Here is a 16,125-nt window from a genome sequence, read left to right as displayed (position 1 = left end):
CAGACTTGCCCAGATGACAATCAGTTACCACACTTCATTCCTTGTACCCAGAAATTCTGAAATTTAAACATTGAAATGAATCACCTGGTAGGCATGAGGAAATGCAGGGGAGGCACCAGGGGAGGCAGTCTGGTGTCCACCATTCCTAGGAGGGCAGAATAAACTGAATATGGTATACCTATACAAGGGAATATTTTTCGGTGCTACTGATATATGCTACGACATGGATTCATTTTGAGGACATGATGCTGAGGGAAACAAGACAATGGAAAAGACGGAGATGTTTCGTGATCCCACTTCTGAGAAGCACTTGGAGCAGTCAGTTCATGGAGACAGGAAAGAGAGTGATGGCTGCCAGGGCTGAAGGAAGTAGAGAACATGGAGATGTCTGCAGGACTTTAGTGCTTCCAGAGGCAAAGAATTGTAAAGGAAGGTTTTCCAAGGTGAATTACAGACTTGAGAGTGACGGTGATGGTAAATCTTATGCTTTGCATATTTTGCTACCGTCAAACAGACACACACATGTATTGAAAGGTCCTGTGTCCAGAGGTCCTGCTGCAGTACATCTGAAATTGGACCTGAGAACTTGAATTTCCAACCAGCTCCCAGGTCATCCTGGATGAGAACCACTGTAGGGACACAGTGGGGGCATTTCCAGAAACTCTGAATAATGTACCCAGGGCTTACAGTCTGGTTGGGAAAAGCACATGGGTATCTGCCTTGCCAGCTAACCTAGGAAGCACACTGTGAATTTTGTGTCTACCTTGAGAAGCCGTAATAGAATAACTGAAGAAATAATGGTCAGCCTAACACACTTCATGCCACCTCTTGACGCCCCACTACCTACACAGGGTACTAGAAGAGACCTAAGTATACGTGAGGAAACAAAAAGACTTGACATCTTTGCCCTCAGCATTCTTCTTTAATTTCACAGTTTTTTCCTTTCTAAACCTGAGGGAGAGAGTGTAGACATTCAGAAAAAGAATATGGGAAAATATGAAATGTTAATCAAGGGCCAAACTGTATGTTGAATGTCTACTATAAAGAGAACAGATATTCTTTGATGTAAAGTAAGCATGAAACAATGTGATAACCCTTGTAAAATTAAAATTCATAATATTCCCTGTGGTATGGTAGAACAGCAGTATTGACAAGAGACTGTATGTCATTCAAAATACACTGGGTAGACTTTTACCCTATCTATAAAATGTTCATGTTCGTTCACCTTGTAATCCTACATATAGAAACATATAGTAAGTACATAAAAGTGTAGAATATAAAAGATGTGTAACAGCAAAATAATAATATTAATAATCCTGTTAGTATGCAATAAAACCTGGAAACACTCTACATGAGGGACTTAACTGATTGCAGTGACCAAACAAGAGAGTTCTCAGTTAAACAAATATGCATTGAGGGCTGACCCAAAGTTTCCTCTTAGAGCACCTTAGTCAGGGCCAGAGTTGTTTGAGGAGATACCTGCATAAACAGGACAAAGGCCAGCCTGCTGGTGTTGTAGGTTGCAAAGGCAATGAAAACCAAGCACTAAGCCTGCCAGTATAGAAACCATACTGAGGTTGGACTATAGCCAGTGGGACAGCATTTGCCTAGCATAGGTGAAGCACTAAGCTCAGTCCCCTGGGGAAGGAGGGAGAGAAGGAGGAAAGGAGGGAGGAAGGGAAGGAGGACAGGAAGACCAAGCCTGGATCCTACTGTACCTGAAACTAAAAGGCTGTCTTTGCCTCTGGTTTCCCAGTTACATGACTCTATGAATTCTTTACTTTTTCCATAACTTCGCAACCAAAAGATTTAAAAACCATGAATATTTATTATATTTTAAACTCAAAAATATATACATAAGGAATATTAAAGTAGTATATTAAGTTGTATTATAAAAATCAAATATTTAACTTTTGAAGATCCTTCATTTTAAAAAAGTACCACTGTCTTAACTCCCTGGCTATATACTATTCTAAAAAATGTATTGCAAGAGTTATATAAGTGTATGTCTCACAGATCGCTTGTAGAAATACAAAATGAACAAAATGAAAGAAAATGGAAATCTGTCAATGCACAACTGAATTAAAAATGCATCCATCTTGGTCCTGTCAACACCAGTTCTAGGAATACAATGCAAAGACACAGTAGCAAAATTGTGAAAAGTTTGTGAATAATTCCATTGATTATGGCATATTTATAATAGGAAATCTGGGGAAATAATGTAAGTGCCCACTGATAAGAGAATGGTAGAAAAACTATATTCATGCAGTCAGATACTATGTAGCTATAAAAAAAGAAGACATGTTGAATTACACATCACTGGACACATTGTTGAAATTTAAAAAAAACAATGTGCAAGACAGAGAATTAGATAGATAGGATTGCCTCTGGTGTGACAGAAGAGTACATGTGTGTATATTTATTTGCACAAATAAATAGTGGGCTATTAAGCCAAAACTGATATGATGAAGGGAAAAAATCAAGATAAATGTAAAAAAGAGAGATTTACAAAATGAATAAAGTATCAGGACAGGATTCCCAAGTGTTGGTAAATATGAGGACCTAATGGAAAACTTAGACTGGGGACGCTAATCAGAACAGTCTGGAAACTGCACTGTCTGTGACAGCCTGCAGACACAGCAATTCTCTTCCTCACAAAACAGCCACTAGAAGTGCACACATGTCCAAAGACACACAGAAGCACAACGTAAATAGACCAACAACAGAATCCTGTGACCAGTGCTACTGACACAGAGAAGACCTTTACAAAGTTCAATTTCCCTTTCTGGTAAATCTCAGAAGGCACTAGGGACAGAAGGAACACACCTCAAGACAATGAAGGCCGCATAAGGCAAATCTCTATGTAACCATTAGATAAAACCATGCGAAATGAACACACGCCCTCTAAAACCAGGAATAAGACCGGGGCACCCACTTTCTCCATCCTTATTCAACAAACCAGTCAAATGTCAGCAAGACAGAAAAAGAAATAAAAGGGTTACAAATGGGAAGTAAAATTACTCCTCTTTCCAGATAACATGACCATATTCTTAACAGTAAAAAGCCAGACTCACTAAGACAAATACTGCATGTTTTTTTTGTAATGTATGTGAGCATGTGTGTGTGTGTGCTCATGTACAGGTATGTATCCTTGTGCATGTGTGCTAGTGCCTGTATGTGTACTCTTCCACATGTGTGTACTTGCGCATGTGTGTGTTTGTGATGAAAGTAGAAAGGAGACCATGAGAAAGAGATATTAAAGGAGGGGCACATGCGGGGAAGAGGGCACAATGGAATACAGGTGGCACAAAAGCAGAAGGGAGGATGACAATGGGGTCAGTATAGAGTGTCACAGAGGAGACAGTGTGGTGGGGGTGGGGAAGGGATTAGAACCAAGTATAATGACACATTTGTATGAAGATGTCACAATGAAACCCATCACTTTGAATGTTAACTTAAAAAATATTTTTTAAATGGAAACAAACTTAATGTATTTAAGAAAAAGAACTAGTTTGGATTTAAACTCCAAACTAGCCACTCATATCCCCCACCACCAACATGGCTACATTGTGGTACAGTGTGCATACAGTCTGATCCAATACACCAGCAGATGGAAAAGAGGAACATCCCACTGCACACAGCCTGGAGGGAGCTCATCAAAGTATTGTTGAATAGGAAGCACTTCACAGGCTGTGCTATCCCACTCCTAGGCCAACATCTGGCAGAGTCAGCCCACAGAGAGCAGCTGCCCCTGGGATGGCGGAGACCAGAAGGGTGCAAAGTCAGAGTCTTGAGTGCTGGTGGGATTCTATTTGTGCACCTGGTGGTGGGATCATGGGGGTGTTCAGCCTGTGAGAAATCACCATGCAGCGTGCTCACAAGATGAACACTCCACTGAATATATATTGTGGTTTAAAAAAAAAAATTAGAAAATTTTCAAATCACTACATCTAAAAGCAGGAGGGAACAGAGAAAAGAGAATGGTCAGGAAAGCGAGACTTCTCTGAATGTATGTTGCTATATATGTTTAACTTTGGAATCAAGTGTAGGTTTTATATATGCAAAGACATTGATTCAATAAAAAGAAGAAAAACGTGTATGCATACATCAAATGGAAATAATTTAAACTCTGTTCCTAGGTGTTAAATTACAAGAGAGATATGTATGTGTGTATGTGAGAAAGAGTACATATGTGTGTGTACATACAGATGTATTTTTAAGGCTTAACATTAAGACTGAAAACAGACAAGAAAAGATCCCCTGAAATTCTACAATGATATTTCTGGATTCAGTTTAACAGTTTAGAAAAAAAAAATCAGGACTGCTGAATGCTCAGGCCCCGGGGAAACAGAAGGAAGGTAGAAAAATGCACAGCTGGGGAAGCACTCATTATTATCCAAAACAAACAGCTGTGCCATGCTTAGGCATGCACTAACCTAATAGCCTTCCGGAACTCACAGAACTGTCTGAAAGCCGTAACATCCAGGCAGGCAGCTCCGGGAGCCAAGCAGTAAGTAAATGCTCAGATGGAGTCCCCACCGACTTGGCCTGCAGCTCCGTCGGCTAGCCAGTATGTTTCTCACTGAACGCTGCAGGGCAATGTAATATGTGGCTGGAAAGGACAAGCAAACGGGTCACAAATGTTTTTATTATGAAACATGGTTTCATCTTCTATCTATTCCAACTATTTAATGTCCAAGTGTTTCCCAAATGGTCCTAAACTAGTGGAAGAGGAAAAATAATGAAACGTCTAGAGTCTTTGTCTTTGGTACTGGCAAAAACCATTCTGTCACAGGTATACACAGGAGGAGTTTGGATCTTATCTGTGGAAAATTTTAACCCTCAGTTGATCCTACACCACACACAGAATCAGAGCTTTGAACAGTCTTCTAACTTGAGGGTTCAAATCTAGCTCTGCAAATTGAATTTTATAAGTTTGGTTTCCTCATTGATAAAATGGAAAGAATCACTTCAAGGTTTGTTTGTTTTTTTTTTTTTTTTTTTTTTGGTTTTTCGAGATAGGGTTTCTCTGTGGTTTTGGAGCCTGTCCTGGAACTAGTTCTTGTAGACCAGGCTGGTCTCGAACTCACAGAGATCCGCCTGCCTCTGCCTCCTGAGTGCTGGGATTAAAGACGTGCGCCACCACCGCCCGGATTCAAGTTTTTTTTTTTTTAATTCACATAGTAAATTACGTGAAGTATTTATGATGATGCTGTACTATGCTGTGTTAACCTGTGTGATGTGGGATGTCCTTCTGCATGTGTTGCTTTTATTGGTTGATGAATAAAGCCGTACTGGCCAATGGCTTAGCAGAGTAAAGCCAGGCAGGAAATCCAAACAGAGATATTTAGATAGAGAGAGCAGGCAGAATCAAGCAGATGCTAGCCAGTCACCAAGGAAACAAGATATATAGAAAATGAGGTAATGCCACAGCCATGTGGCAATGCATAAGATAATAGAAATGGGTTAATTTAAGATGTAAAAGCTAGCTAGAAATACCCCTGAGCCACCGGGCAAACAGTGCTGTTTAATTACAGCTTTGTGTGACTATTTTGGTCTGGGTGGCTGGAAAACGAATGCACAGTCTCCCTAGAGGAAGACTGTAATGTGCTGTGCTCTATCTCATCCTTACATACGGCTGACTGGGAAAAATCAAGTGAATGGAATAATTAAATAACATTTGCCAGCAATTAGGCAATAGCTGCATCATAAGGCATTTTAAAAACTTATAATTTTATTTATTCTATTCAGTCTTTACAAAATTCTTATTAAGAGGTTACAAATGAAGAAATTATGTTTAGCATGAGGCAATAGATAAGCAGAAGAAAGATGTTAGTCTACCCCAGGCCTAACCCTATCCCTGACTAACACAGAACAATATGAATCCAAAACTTATTTTTCTTGTTTGCAAAAAAATCAGACATAAAATACCATATTAGGTCATTAACATCCACATATTAACTCATGCACAACATAAGAACTAAGTGCAAGGACTTGTTCCCACAGAATACACAGAGATAGTCCTGTTCAAATGGTGGAGGCAGGCTGGAATGGAAAGTGTGGGTGACTTGGAGTTGGTGGCCTAGAGCACAATGCCCAACACACAAATGTCTGTTGGATGAATGAGCATCTCATAGGCCAGAAAAAAAAAAAGTTTCCTCATTCACTCTAAGTCTCTGGCTAACTCTGATACTCTGATGTCAGAACTTAGCAGATGCTTAGAGGATTTCAGCTAAAGAAATATATTAAAATGTCCCTTAAAACTCCAGAAAAGATGAATAGCTGAAGACGTAATTCAGGCTGAATTAGACTTGCACTAATAGCCGTGATTTAAACCACAATGACACAGGCAGAGAACGTGTGTATAAGGCATAGACTAGTGCAAGTCAGGTTGGTCAGTGGAGTAAAGAGAGAGGAAAGAAACGGAGGCTTAGCATGGCAGACCAAGCTGCTTTCATCTGTGGGGTCCACGTGAGTCAGGCTCGCCTCTTCTGGCCTTAGATAATAAGTGTGGGAAGGGCGAGCATTACTTCTTAGAGTCCTCATGTGTGCTCTGCACCCCGCTGTAGATTCATTCTTACTGTGACAGATAACAAAGGATCTAAAAGCTTCTGCTTTACAGACTAGGGGAGCCACAAGGAAATTATGTTCTTGTCAACGGTGAATATGGAAATGAACTACTGTTATTTGTTAGAAAGAATCATGGAGTTGGAGAGATGGCCCAGTGGTTAAGGACACTTGCTCTTCTTCCAGAGGACACAAGTTTGGTTTCCAGCGTCTGTGTCAGGTGTCATATAACTCCTATAACTCCAGCTCCAGGAAATCTGATGTCTTCTTCTAGCCCGTACAGGTATACACACACACACACACACACACACACACACACACACACAAAATCGTAAAAGGACAGAGTGCTGGAGACATGATGGTTAGTCAGCCTTATAGACCAGGTTATGGTAACACACACCTTAAATCCCAGTAGCCACACTAACACACACCTTAAATCCCAGTAGCCACAAGGACACTCACCTTTAATCCCGGTGGTACACGCCTTTAATCCTAGTCCTACAAAGGAACGTAAGACAGGGGGAGGTAGCTCTCACCTGCGCAGAGATTCCTAGAGGCAGGATTGCCATTCCAGACTGAGGTCAAGGTAAGAGCCAGTGGCTGATTGTTTTGCTTTTCCGGTCTTCAGGTTGAACCCCAGTTTCTCCCTCTGAGTTTTTTACTAATCATGCTTCACTTCACTTCTAAAACTAGCTCTGTAAACCAGGCTGGCCTTGATCTCACAGAGATCTGCCTGCCTCTGCCTCCCAAGTGTTAGGATTAAAGGCATGTGCCTCCACTTCTCAACATATGTATTTTTAAAAAGAATCACAGCCCAGGTATTTCTCAGGTAGCAGCATTATCTTGATAAAAATCACCACCATTTCATCACTAAATAAATTTGATTATGCAGTTCACAGAGGGATGGTCAGTGGTTTAGATGGATTCATTTATTAATTCCCAAAGAGAAATAAATGTGGCCACACATCTACTATTATGAGAGAATTTTCCTTGAGGATTCAAGTCACATGTGAATATGGCTTGATTTACACTGAATCAGAGTAACAGTAATTACTGATAAGGGGCAGTGACATTCGAGTGTGAACCCCATCTAGGCTGATGAAAATAACCAGGAACGTATAATTAGAGAATACTGCACATCAGGCTATGCTCAACGCATCATATCTAATTTAATCTTTGCCCTTTGAGATGTTTTCGCATTGCAGAGCTATACCTGCCAAGCAGATGGCATGCTAATATCAACCAGCTAGCCCGCTCCCCCTCCTGAACTCAGGCTAGCAAATTCTCATTTGGACTCTTTTTCCAGACAGCGCTGCGCCTGCTTGCAGGCACTGCGGTTCCATCTGTGACGAGGCATTCTCCTAAAGGTCCTCAAGGGCTGACCACGAGCACACACACATTTTCCAAAGAATCAATGGGATTTAAGAGTTAAACAACTTCAAGTGATTTTATATGAAATTAAATAGTCTTATTATGGAACACGAATATAAAATTCAAGCAGATGTTGAAAGGTAAACCTGGAGGGAATTTCACGCTTGAGATGACATCTTGAGAACTCTCTTTCAGGGTGCTGTGTAGAACAGCTTTAAAGCCATCATGCTGTCACAGAGGGAAGACACAAAGTAGCTGTGGAGGTGAAGCCAGAGCTTCTGGAATTACATGTGTATTTGTTTAATTTCCTACAACGTCACCTCTTTCCCTTTGGTTGAAGTGGTATTTCAATTTTGTGAATCCCATACTGACAATTCACTCTTAGGTTCTGTCCTTAGCTGTTAATTTTGTTCATTAGCGTTTTCTTCAAAACTAAAATTCATTCTCTTGCTCTGACTAAAGAGTAGAATTCACAACTTTTTTTTCAACTAAAGAATCAGAAGGGGGAAAAAAGACAGTTTATTTCCTTAAACTTTTCAATACAGTAGAAAATTATTATCCTGCCCCTTGTGTGGAATCTTTGGAGCTAACCCAAGGACTAGATAACAGATAATCTCTGCCCTCAAAGATGTTCCTGTTTTTTCTTCTCGCAAATATTAACTTAAATATGGATACAGATATACAAATACTTGTAAGTATACAGGAGTTCATTTTTATAAGATTTTCATATCGCTGTACCTAATTTTAATTATGTTACCTTTATAGTTATAGTACTTTATAAGCATTTATATTTTATCTACACCATAAGTTAAAGTCTAAATAATAATTTATTTGAGAGACATGACCTATATTGTCTAATAAACCTGGAGATTTAGGTTGTTTTTAGTTTCGTATTCTTACAAGGTTACTAAGATGAATATTTTTACAGGCAAATTTTTATGCCTATCTCTAGTTACTGCTTTCAGAAGAAGTACTTTCAAATCAATATATTCCTCTTTTGGGGTCAAAGGACACGACTGTTTTTAAGCCTTTTGAAACATTGCTGAATCACACCCCAGGAATATTTATACCCGTTTATATTTTCAAATGTATCATAAGATAATGTCTATTTTCCCATAACCCAACAGCAATAGGTACCTATTATTAGATATTTTAAGCCAATTTGTAGGTGCAAATTGATTTCTTGTTTTAATACGCCTTTGTGGTCTCCTGTGAGGGGAAACATTGTTGGTGTCTGGAGTACATCTCTTGTGTTTGTTGTTTCGTGTCTGTTCCTTGGCCATTTTTCTATTGCTGGGCTTATCTATTTGAATGAGTCTTTAAAAACTAAATTGCAAAGTGACTTTTTTGTCTGCTATACATGATTCAGCAATTTTTCACAGCCTGTAACTTGATGTTTTATTTATTTCTTGAGGATTGTGTTTTCTGCAGCCACATTTACCAATAATTTTATTTTATAATTCCTGTTCCAGTTCGGAGCCTTGGAAGTCCTCTACCCTCTATTCTTGACTTTTGATTCTAACTCTGTAGGCACACATTCCAAAACCTGTCAGACACATTCTGAGTGCCTCCAGGTTTGAGAGTGGTGACAGTGTTCAGGGACATAAAGGCAGGGACAGAGATTGAAGCAGGCATGAAAGATAGAAAGCAATTTGACATGTACATATTACTAGATTTTCTTCCCAGACAGGGGCAGGTTACTAGCCAATTGTCTCTGGTAGAACCCAAGATTTTTCCTTCAAACAGCTTTCAGGGTGAGGCTCAAGGCTACTCCAATCATTTACATAATAAATGACAGCACTGGCGATCTTTAATGTGACAGGCAATTTAAATTTATCTTTTTCTAATTTAATGGCTCTCTCTACTCTGATTCAAGTTTTTGTTGTTTTTGTTGCTGTTGTTCAAGACATGTTTTTTTCTGTGTAGCCCTAGTTGTCCTTAAACTCACTCTGTAGACCAGGCTAGCCTGGAATTCAGCAGCCGGTCTGCCTACAGGCTTCTGCTTCTCATGTACTGGGATTGAAGTACATGAGAGGTGGCATGTACCATGCCCACCTCCTTTTGAAAGCCTGAACAGCCTTCACAGATTTTCTGGTATACCTGTCCCTTTTTGACAGTGAATGGTCAAAACTCACTCAAGTAAGGACATCTTGTTGGTGTCCAGAAGGTCTCCACAGCACCTGAGCGCTCCTGAAACCAGTGGCCAGACATGGGTCTGGTTGAGTCTGAGAGAGGACCCAGTCTTCCTGGTGTTGCTATTCATAGTCCAGATAACCTATAGTTATACACAGATTCAAACATTGCCCTACACTGGAAAGCAAGGCTTTTAAAGTATAAAACCAAATCCCACTTCTGAGGTCTGTATCTGTTTTAAAAAAAAAAATAAGGAAAAATAGCAGCCAAGACCTTCTAAGGCCCTCATCTTTGTCTAAGTGCAAGCTGCTCCAATACACTGAGTGCCCAGAGACCACTTTTCTTCCCCGCCATGCTTTGAAAACCCCGTATTCTACTCCACATAAGATCCTCTATAATCATCCATGCCTTCCTCTGTCTGCGAGTCATCCAATCATCTTCATTCTCCACATCAGACATCAAACATCAAAGACTATGTCATTTTTGTGCATTTGATCATCATTGCCATCGCCTCAATTCCAGCACCCCCGGCTTGTCCCCTGGAAAGGCAGCATGCTGCAGAAAGAAATGCACATTTGATTTGATATCAGACTGTGCAAGGATTCCGTCTGTTGCTTGGCTAACCAGCGTTGGAAACAATAGCCTGGTATTTCCAAGCACAATTTCTCTTTTAAAACAGGGGTCCTATCTGCCTCACATGCATGCCATGAAAGGCCTCTACATCCTGTCTCCCCAAGTGGTTACTTTCCCCTACTCTTGTTCTTTGGTTTTGACCAATGTCTCCTAACATTTTTCTAGTCTCAACAAGCATCTAAATGACCACCAGAGTAGCCTTTTGACATCGGAAATCGGATTTTTAAAAAGCGACTGTACTTTCCCATTGGTTATTGGACAAAGCCATTTGACAAGGCTCCCTTTAGACATGGCATCATTTTTCAGATGCTTCCTGAACTCCTCACCAGACTTCCCGCTCCCCGCCCATACCTTGGATCTTCTTCCCTTTCCCAATCTTGTCTAACAAACACCTTATTACTTACTCACGCCTTGAGTTCTGCCTTAAGCATTTGCAACACAAAGTAATTTCCTCTGAATGCTTTACATAATTGAACTTACCTCCTTTTCTGTAGCAAATGTTTGCATCAACTTGCCTGGTTTAATTTCTGTTTTTATAGGTAGAAAAGCCTGATGCTTGGGGTTATAAAGGAAACTGTTCACCCAGTAAATTGACAGTATAGCCAAGATTCACCAGGCTGTCTGACCTTAAGGCCACGACTTAACCATTACGCAACACTTGGTTTGTCATTAAACACTCTAGCAACTTCCTCGCTCATAAATGAGATAATTATTTATTTCTCAAGACCTACAAAGTGTCTAGCTCAGTACTTGGAGCACAGTCAAATATCTAAAAATAATTTGAGTGTTTTATTAGGGGTTGAAAATACTTGCCTGGGGCTGGGATAACAAGGGATGAACCTGTTACTTGCTTGATCTGCTCTGACAGCTGCTGAACTTTCTTTGAGCAATGTCTGTTTTGAATCTAGCATGCTAGTCCCATTGACTCCCCATAGAGACTAGAAAGTCTATGAGGTCAAAATCATGTCTATCTTACTTACTCTAGTTCCCTACATACTCGTATGTGTATTAGGTGCTTTAAAAAGATATTAGTTGAACTGCTAAGTTCAGTAAACACCCAGCTGGTGTAACTGACGATGCCAGGAAAACAAGAGAAGTGACGACTTTTAGGAACAAGTAGCTTACACTGCCATTAAAACTAAGGATCATATATTTCTGCAGCAATATATCATCAAATTAGCAACACAACATCTCACAAGACTTGACTATTTTTTCCATCTGTAGAATCCCATAAGAGATAGAACGTGAGAAAGTTTCCATAATTTTGCTGATATTCTCTTAGCATACTAAGATGTGATTAAGATGTAAGAAGAGTCTAGAAAACATCAAACCCACAATGATATGCAAATGATATTGATCTAATCAGTCATGTTTGCTGTCATGAAGGAGTCCATGATTATAAACTGTTTCACGCACTGTGTGAGCTGTTCTGTAGGGCACATCGTTAGCATTGAACACCCATCTGCGTGTAGTAGCACTAGGTGCCCTGCGAAGGATTGTAATTAAAACAAGGACAATCCTTATAGTTTGAAAATCAGTTCGTTCAAATAAACCTCTCATTTAAAAATAAAAGGGTTTCTGATATCTTAAGTCTTAAAGGTAAAGAATTCAAGCATCAAGCATCCACTCCTGCTTTGTTAGCATTAGTCAGCATATACCATCAAGTACAAAAGGTAAATCCTAACGAACGTGAGTTTACTCTGCAAAGCTTACATTTGTCCCTTTTAAATTTAAATTTTAAATTTAGCTAGATTTAGTTATTTATACTGGCTTCAATATATTCACACTCTGTCATAGATTTCAATTTTAATTCTAAATTTATTGTTTGATTTTCTGTTTGTCTATGTTATCTTTTTACCAAAGACTTCATGGAGTTACAAGTTTTAAACTGTAAAAAAAATGTGTTGTCTTATTTAACGTATGAAGTAATAGTTTTTATTATGGGTTTTTATACATACGTCACATACTTGGTTTTGGTTTCTCTTGCCCTTCTGTTCCCCTCTCCTATGCTCTGGAACATCTTTCTGGATGCTTTCCTCTCATGTAATCCTTCCATTTCCATGCATGTGTATTGTACTCCCTGCCCCTCATCCTTCAAGCCTCTTGCCCCCCTTATGATCCCTTTCCTAATTTCATGGCCTATGCCCACACTCACACCCATAAATACACACATATTAAAAATCAAATGCTTGGTTTCGCATATGAGCAAGAATTGCGGTATTTGTTGTTCTGAGTCTTATTCCCTCAACTACAATAATACCCAGTTCCTGTGTTGGTGCAACACAGTATTATCTTTTAACTCCTTGTATGAGTTTGTTTTGTATGCAAATTTCATACTCTCTACAATTTATGTTTGGGATTGCAATTTGAAAAGTGTTTGCCAACCACTGTCATGCCATTTACTGAGTGTACTGCGTTATCTCTACTCATTACAAATATTAACTTCGCATTCTCACACCTCCATATGAGCAGAGCCTACTTCATAGCTATTTTGTATGTCTGTGTATGTACATATTTGTGTGTGTGTGTGTGTGTGTGTGTGTGTGTGTATGCAGGTGTGCACACATGCGCTTCTGGAGCATAGAGGTGTCTTCCTCAATCCTTGTTCATCTTACTTTTTGAGACAGTGTCTGTCACTGAACCTGGATCTCAACAATTTGGTGAGACAGTCTGGCCAGCATGTCCCAGAACACCTGTCTCACATCCCCAGCACTTCTATTACAGGCACATGGTACAATGCAAGGCTTGCTATATGTGTGCTGGGGGTCTGACTCGGGTCCGCCTGCTTATACACAGTGCTTTATTAGCTGACTAGTCTTCCCAGCACCACTAGCCATTTATCTTTAATAAGCTGGCTGTCCTTCCACTAATACTGTATTATAAGCTCATGTAGGCTTTATATTTCAGTTCAATATAGGGCACACTTGTCATTGTGAATGAAATGTTTTTTTACTGCCCACATCTATATGGACTAATTACATATATAAAAAACAAATTGCGTTTTATAGACTTTGCTCACATGTAACAATAGCTCTTTTAGTTGATCTTGACTCATCCAGAAAGACAATCTCTTTACTAATAAATACCTTCTCTCCCTTCAATGCTAATACTATTTCTTTTATGTCTCTATTTCTTGTCTTGTTGCACTGAATAGCACTTCTAGACCAGTGCTTGAAAATAGCAAATTAAATGGAACTGGGTCTTTTATGGAAGGAAAAATAACCTTATTATGAGCATTCTTGGTATATAATTGAGGTTAATTAATGAATGGACATTTTCTTTTCTATAGCTATTGTGGAAACAATAGTAGTACACAGCTAACCTCTTTTTGCAGAAAGCAATGGTATTGGTATCTCATTGGCTTAATTTGTAACCCTGAAAATATCCTGCAAGGTAGGATGCGGAAAGGAAGGAGTTTTCCCAATGAAAAACATTCTCAGGTCCCAAGTAGTGTTTCCAGAGCAGAACTTCGAACTTCTGAATACTCCTTTCCTACCACCTGTTACCTGACTGCTGTGATATTTTAAGACTGGTAGTTGGAAATGACTATATCTGAATGGACAGTTGGTGTATGGTTGCAGTTATTTATATACTTTAATGCTCCCTGAGTAACTATTCGAAGAGGCAGTATTGTACATTGACTTAGAACAAAATTAATCATAATCATTTCTTAATTTAAAATAATGAAATAAATCAAATCAAAAAATGCTAACCTGTCAGTACCAAAAAGAATGTCAGTACCTTAGAATTATTTACCTAACTATATCATGCAATCATATATTTTTCTATATTGCAACATTTCATAAATATGTAACTTTTTCAAATTAACTGTTGTTAATTTAGACTGGTCTGCTGAAAAGTGGTTTGAAATTCAGCTCAAATTAGTTTAGTTTTAAAAGGATTCCATGACTTTGTATAACCAGAAAAATCCAAAATGAAGACACTTTTTAAAATGAATTTCTCCAAGTGTTCAAAAAGGGAATACAAACATACACATAAGAGAACACACACACTCTTTTCTCTACCAGACCTAAACTGCCCTTGATTTAGGTAACATATCTATTTCTCTGTGGCTGAGGATGATCCAGTGATCCAGTGTCCTGGTTGGCCATACCTATGTCACATGGCCATTCCAATAATTTAAGAAAAAAGGTTTAATCATTAGCATCCCAGGCAGAATCTTATGCAACTAGTAGTGGTAAATATTTCTCCAAAATAATGAGAGGGGTAACAACTGTCTCAACATAAGGAACTTAATATTGTTACATTAAAAAAAATCACAACTATTTGCTATGAGTTATAAGCTCTTTATTATTTAAATATATGTGTCCCTGCAAAATTCCTGTGGAAAACTACCCCTAGGGTGATGTGGTTTGGAGGTCCGTCCATAATAGAAAGCATCTGGACCTGAGGATGGAGCCCATGTGAACAGGATTGGCCACCTTGTGAAAGAGGCTGGAGGAAGTCTGGGATCTTCTGTGAGGACACCGTGACAAGATGCATTTCTAGTCACTAAACCAATGAGTACACTGATTTCTCTTGGACTTTCCAGCTTCCAGAAATGTGAAAAAAGATATTTCTATTTATAAATTACCCAACCGAAAATACCTTAGATAGTGCAGAGCAAATGGACTAACACATGCTTCCTGTTTTGAGTTAGCAATTCTTTCTCCTCTTGAATTCCTCTGCGTGACCAGTAAAGTGAACACTTATTCATATAGGACACATTCAAATAATGCATAAACAAAAACATAGAGACTATATTACAAATAATTAAATAAATCTAGTTAGCCATAAACCTCCCTTAAGATAATTGTTAATTACGTTTCCTCCCTAAAATAAAGAAAAGGTTGCTGCATGAATCAAAAGGAGGCCCTTTCTCTGTACCTGCAAGATTCTCTGAGCAACTGATTCTGAAACGGTTTGGTGTGTCTATTAGTAAGTGGCTTTAGATTGACTACAGAGGAAGAAGTCAGGAGTGGACAACGTGGGCAGAATGAGCTATCAACGACAAAGCAGGCCTGAATGACAGTCTCAGCTGTTACCTGGTGGTTGCTATGTTAGTGTAAAACAAGACTATCTTTAGTGCATGTTGACCCTTTAGTACTCTACTGAGTAACAGAAACTTTGAAAAACAATGGTTTGGGAGAGCAGCAAGATGGTTCAGCAAGGCTATCTGAGTCCCAAAGAGGTGGAAGGTGAGAACCAACTCCACAAAGTTGTCCTCTGCCTCCACACACCACACACACCACACACCAGACGGTTGGTTGTCTTTTTTCTGTTTTAAAGTCCATTTGAGGGTGGTGGTACATAGAACAGAGGGAGAGGTGAAGCCCAATATACCCAGGACCCTGGCTTCAGTCTCATACATTTCAATGAAACACACAAACACACTGCACCCTAGAATTATTTTTATTATTA

The sequence above is a fragment of the Microtus ochrogaster genome, unplaced genomic scaffold, assembly GCF_000317375.1.
Source record: "Microtus ochrogaster isolate Prairie Vole_2 unplaced genomic scaffold, MicOch1.0 UNK11, whole genome shotgun sequence".
In the NCBI taxonomy this organism is placed as follows: Eukaryota; Metazoa; Chordata; class Mammalia; order Rodentia; family Cricetidae; genus Microtus; species Microtus ochrogaster.
This window is presented reverse-complemented; position numbering follows the sequence as displayed.